The sequence below is a fragment of the Orcinus orca genome, chromosome 9, assembly GCF_937001465.1.
Source record: "Orcinus orca chromosome 9, mOrcOrc1.1, whole genome shotgun sequence".
NCBI lineage: Eukaryota > Metazoa > Chordata > Mammalia > Artiodactyla > Delphinidae > Orcinus > Orcinus orca.
In genome coordinates this window covers 79,028,119-79,034,134 of record NC_064567.1, presented here as the reverse complement: position 1 = coordinate 79,034,134, position 6,016 = coordinate 79,028,119, and positions in this window count along the sequence as shown.

Below are 6,016 nucleotides of genomic sequence, written 5' to 3'. Positions count from 1 at the left end.
AAGACATCTTGGTTGCTTCAAAGTTTTGGCAATTAAAAACATTCATGAGCAGGTTTTTGTATCAATATAGTTCTCAACGCCTTTGGGTAAATACCAAGGAACAGGATTGCTGGGCCACATGGTAAGATTTACCTGGAGATAAATCTCACAATATTGTGGCGGCCCCTTATGACTAGGTCCCGCAGAATTTTTAACTCTCAGACTTGTCTACATGAGCCTTCAGCAATTCATCAGTTAGAGTTCAGGTTTTCATGCCCGGGCACTGGTTTCTGTTGCAGTTTCTGTTGCAGAGACTCACAAGTCTCTGATCTAGTGATGAGCTGAGACTCCCTGTATTTGCCTGTCTCTTCAATCTTGGAGGCAGCAGTTTGCCCTGTGTCCTGCTCTTTCTTCTGGATCCATGTAGAGTTGGTGATTTTTTTAGTCTGCTCAGCTTTTCACTTGTTAGGATAAAGTGGTGACTTCCAAGTTCCTTATATGTAGAAACAGAAATATTCATTTTATTTTGAAATACTGAAAAAAGAGTTTCAGTTATACATTTTGAGGCAAAATATGTTTGCCTTCAGTGGTCAAGATGAAAACTGATGCTCTACAAAAAATGAAAACTTTATATGAAGTATTGAGTTAGAGTTGAATATGGTTCATTTTTGTATGAGCACTTGGAAAGCATTAAAGTGAAAAACATGTAACTAATCTAAAAAATTCTTAAGATTAATAGAAATAATGAGAGCGTATATAATACTGGTCCAAATAAATAAACCAGAAACCAATTATTACTCATAGCTGTAGATTTTGCATCATGTAATAAATCCTAATCATTGATAATTACTGTGTCCTACTGCTACAAGGGAAAACCCTCTGCACGATTTTTTTGACCATTAGATCACCAGAAAAGTAGCCTGATTGTAACCTACCTATGAATAATATTCATAGTCTGTTATATGACAATGTTACTTTTAAGAGCTGCAAGCATTCCATAAAAACATCACTAAATGCACAGAATATGTGCCATGAGCAGCTCCTAACCTTGATGTCATTAAAGAAGAAAGCTATTGCCATAGTACCAGAAATATTGCTTTGGTATTTTTCCACAATTACAAGTTTTCTCTTTGGTTTATCTTAAACACATTTGACAACTTGGATTTTTGTCTAAAGAGAAAGTCTGCTCCTTATTATAAAGTTGTAAATGTATTTTTGAAGATTTGAGAGTTAAACCAGCACATAAACGATATGCAAAAAATGTATTTAAAGGTTGATAAAACTGAAGTGTGCTATTTTAATTGCAATTTGGAAAGATGGTTTGGAATGCTTAATTAAACAAGAGAGAAATTACAGATTCTTGACTTGGATATATTTGAAGTGTACCTTCTTTTGTCACTTTAAAATGTATTTATTAAAACCTGAGAGAAAATTCAGATAAAATGAAATATAAAACAAAATGATAGGGATGCACAACATCAATAGAAGTCATTCTGATATTTAGAAGTGAATTATAACAAAAAATTTTAGATCAACAGTAAAAGCAGTAATGTAAGAGGAAGAGTGTAAGTAATGAATAGGCGCCTTGATGATCAAGTTATTGAAGAGAAATGAATCATATGGACACATTTGAAAACACCTTTGATGAAAATAATATAAAACCTATAATACACTACTATAACGAGGATAGACTCCTGCAATATTATGGCTTATGTGGGAAGAAACTTGATAGTTTTTTTTCCCCCCAATTTGACAACAATCTTAAAACTTACATGATATTAAGTGATAACAAGTTGTGAGGCTGAAATAGTCCCAACAGAAGTATATTTTCTATTATCTCTATAGTAAATCCTATTAGAAATTATTGTTCAATTAAGAGGTAATCAAAATGTATTCAGACAGAAATGTAAGAAAAAAGTGTTATTAAACATGTGTCAGACAATTAAAACCTGCACAACAAAACTTGCTAGACTTTCTTGCTAAGGTGGATTTAGACAATAGGATTGCTTTAGATTACTTATTGGCTGACCAAGAAGAAGTCTCTGCCGTAGAGAATAACTTTTGCTGTACCTGGCACAAAACCTCTGGTATTGTAGCAAATACAAGAAGTTAACAAACAAGGCACTTGGCTAACACAGGTTACTTCCCCTTCAGGTACATGCTTTGACTTATCTGATACTGACTGGTTTGGTTCATGGTGGCCCTGGCTACAGAGTATACTTCAATCTCCTGGTGTTATCCTTCTAATAGTCACCATTGGAGTCTCCCTGGTGTGCTATGCTTGCTCAAAGGTCTTAAGTGCTTCTTCACAGCCATCAACGTTACCTCAGATGGTCTCACTGTTCTTAGAGAAACAGAAACGAGATGAACCAAAAGATAAACAGCAAAAATAGTTCCTCCAGATCTGACCTCATAACCTGAGAGTTTCACAATGAGACAGGAACAGCTTAACTATGACGGTGACTGAGAGTAGGGTTGATACCAAATTGTTGGCCAATCTCTCATGTATGAAAGGATGAGCAAACAGGGGGAATTGTTAAATTAGCTAAACAAGGAGGCCACCAGACTGAGGTGGCTCTAATTCCGTGATGGCTTGTGTAAGCAAACCAAAATCTAAGCGTGTAAATGCCTCAAGTTTACAAAATCAAAATACTCAGGAAAACCAATCACAGACAGCCATCGAGGCATTGTACTCTAGCCAGTCAATAATTTCCTTTCTTTGCTTCCACTTTCTCTTTCTAACTTGTTCCCTTGGCTCCAGAGGTTTAACCACCTCTGGTTTGGTGCTGCCTGGTTCAAATCAATTTTCGCTCAAACTCTTAAAATTTAAAAAAAAAGTGTGTCTGACAGTCAATTAATAAAACCAAAGTTTACTGGATTTTATAATGTTTGTATTATTGCAGCTTTAAAAACTAATTTATTTGTTGTGATTTCTTTCTGATTCTAAATATTCATTTTCTAAATTATTTTATTTTATTTTATTTATTTATTTAATTTTTTTCGGTACACGGGCCTCTCACTGTTGTGGCCTCTCCCATTGTGGAGCACAGGCTCCGGACGCTCAGGCTCAGCGGCCATGGCTCACGGGCCCAGTCGCTCCACGTCATGTGGGATCTTCCCGGACCGGGGCACGAACCCGTGTCCCCTGCATCGGCAGGCGGACTCTCGACCACTGCGCCACCAGGGAAGCCCTAATTCCCTAAATTCTAAGGGGAAAAAATGGATTTTAAAAATGTGATGCCCATATGCATTCTATTCCAATGTTTTTGCACTCATATTACTTTGCCAGGCCTTGTATTTCACACTTTCTTTTATCTTCAGCTGTAAGAATGTTTGTTATGAATTATTTATTTACCTGAGCTAACACCAGAATTCTGTGCTTTATTGAATGTTTTATAAACTAGAAAATTTGGAGTTGCCTGGCATCCTCTGCAAATCATTAAAAAAAAAAAGATGCTCCCATTCAGAGCAGATGGGAAAAGAGCAACATTTACGAAGAAATGTGCATGATGTTGGGCAAAACATGCTCCAAAAATAAAAAGAATATCAATTACTCTTTCGATGTTACAAGAAACTCCTTCCCCCATGCATTTTCATGGATTCATCAGTCATTTACTTATTTATTAACAGCTATCAGTCCTGGATCAGGCACCGGGCTGAGCACTGAGATTACATTTGTGAGAAGACATACAATTAAGTCTTGCTACCTTAACCTTGATGAAAGAATACCAAGCTGGTAGGATTCAATCTACATCTAGCCTAAAGACATCCTAAAACAGAGTGTTTTGTTCTTATTAGTTTTCTTAAGATTTTAATCTTCTACATCAGTTTTAGTTTAACAGCAATATTGAGAGAAAGGTAGGTATATATTTCCCATATATCCCTGACCAAAACACACATAGCCTCTCCCATTTTTACATCTTCCACCACAGTGGTACATTTGTTGCAATTGATGTACCTATACTGATACATCATTATCACCTGAAGTCCACAGTTTACACGAGAATTGACTGTTGGGGCTGTACATTCTATGGGTTTGGACAAATATACAATTTCATATATCCATAGTATCATATTGCATAGTTTCACTGCCCTAAAAATCCTGTGTACTCCACTTTTGCATCCCTCCTCTCCACCCCCAACCCCTGGAAATCACTGTTCTTTTTACTGTCTCAGTAGTTTTGCCTTTTCCAGAATGTCATATATTTGGAATCACACAGTATGTAGCTTTTCCAGATTGGCTTCTTTCACTTACTATTAGTATTTAAGCTTCTTCCGTGTATTTTCAGGGCTTGATACCTCATTTCTTTTTAGCACTGAATAATATTCTATTCTCTAAATATAACCTAGTTTACTCATTCAGCTACCGCAAGATATCTTGGCTGTTTCCAAGTTTTGGCAATTATAAATAAAGATATCATAAACACCTGAGTACAGGCTTTCGTGTAGACATAAAATTTCAGTTCCTTAAAGTAAATTCCAAGTAGTACAATTGCTGGTTTGTATGGTAAGAGTATGTTTAGTTTTGTAAGACCCCACTAAACTGTCTTCCAAAGTGACTGTACCATTTTGCATTCCCACCAGCAATGAATGAGAGTTCCTGTTGCTCCACATCCTTGTCAGCATTTGGTGTTGTCAGTTTTCCAGATTTTAGCCATTCTAATAGGTGTGTAGTGGTTTCTTACTGTAGTTTTTACGTGCATTTTCCTGATGTTATATGTTGTGGATCATCTTTCAATACACATTTAGCCATCTGTATATCTTCTTTGGTAAGGTGTCTGTTAAAGTCTTTGGTCTATGTTTTAATTGGGTTGTTTGTATTCTTACTGTTGAGTTTTAAGTGTTCTTTGGAGAACAGTCCTTTATCAGATATATCTTTTGCAAATATTTTCTCCCAGTAGGTGGTTTATCTATTTTATTCTCTTGACATTGTCTTTTACAGAGCAGAAGTTTTTAATTTTAATGATAGTAACTTGAAGTAGGTACGGTAGTATCAGTCTTCCAACTTTGTCATTCTCTAAGATTATGTTGGCTATCTGGGCCTTTGGCTCTCCATACAAAATTTAGAATCGGTTTGTCGATGTCCATAAAATAACTTTCTGGGATTTTGACTGCAATTGTATTGAATCTATAGATCAAGTTGAAGAACTGACATCTTGAGAATATTGATTCTTGCCTACCCAGTTGTTTTTTAAGTTAAGTACCCACAGGTGGGGATGGTCTCTTTCTTTCACTTAAAGTGTGTTCTCTGGACCAGCAGCACTGGCATCAGCTAGGTACTTGTTAGAAATGCAGAATCTAATAGACCACATCACTGTGGAAATGTGTTTGGGGAGATCAAAATTGTCAGGGAGCAATCTGTGAGCAGCATGTTGGGTCTAATCCTGGAACAAAATTTGAAAGAGGCCACGGAACATCAATAATGAAGGCAGTGGGATCTTGTAGGATCTTGAAGAAGTTCATTTTTCTTTTGCTCAGTGCTCATATAATTGATACAATTATAAGGATTTCCATAAGCTATTATTTCTTTATACTGGTGAGATTATGTTTTTGTAGTGAGACGAAGACTCTGAATTATTATATATTTGTGAAACCCTTCTACTGGTAATACAATGGGCTTCCTCTTACTTCTTATTTTGCAAAACCTGCACAATTGCTACATAACATTTCAGATGTTGTGTACATGAAATAGTATTTCAGGATGTCTCTAGACAACTATTTTAGCTTTGAGTTCTTTTTCGGATTTGAGATTCTAGTTTCATACACTCACATGCCTCAAATTTTTAAAACAAAGCAAAAGCAACAAAGACAACCATCCTTATTCCACAAAATATAAATGAGAAGATTGAAGCTTCCTAGAAATGAAGGAGTAAGTAGTATTTGACAATAAAGCAAGTTTCCCCTTAACTGTTCTCTATCTCAAAATCCCGTTCGTTCCCTTTATCATGTTCACTAAATACACAATTCTTTTAATTATTTTCTTTTTAAAAATTTGTCTCTCTTACTAGAGTGCACATTAGAAGAGGTTTTGTAATCT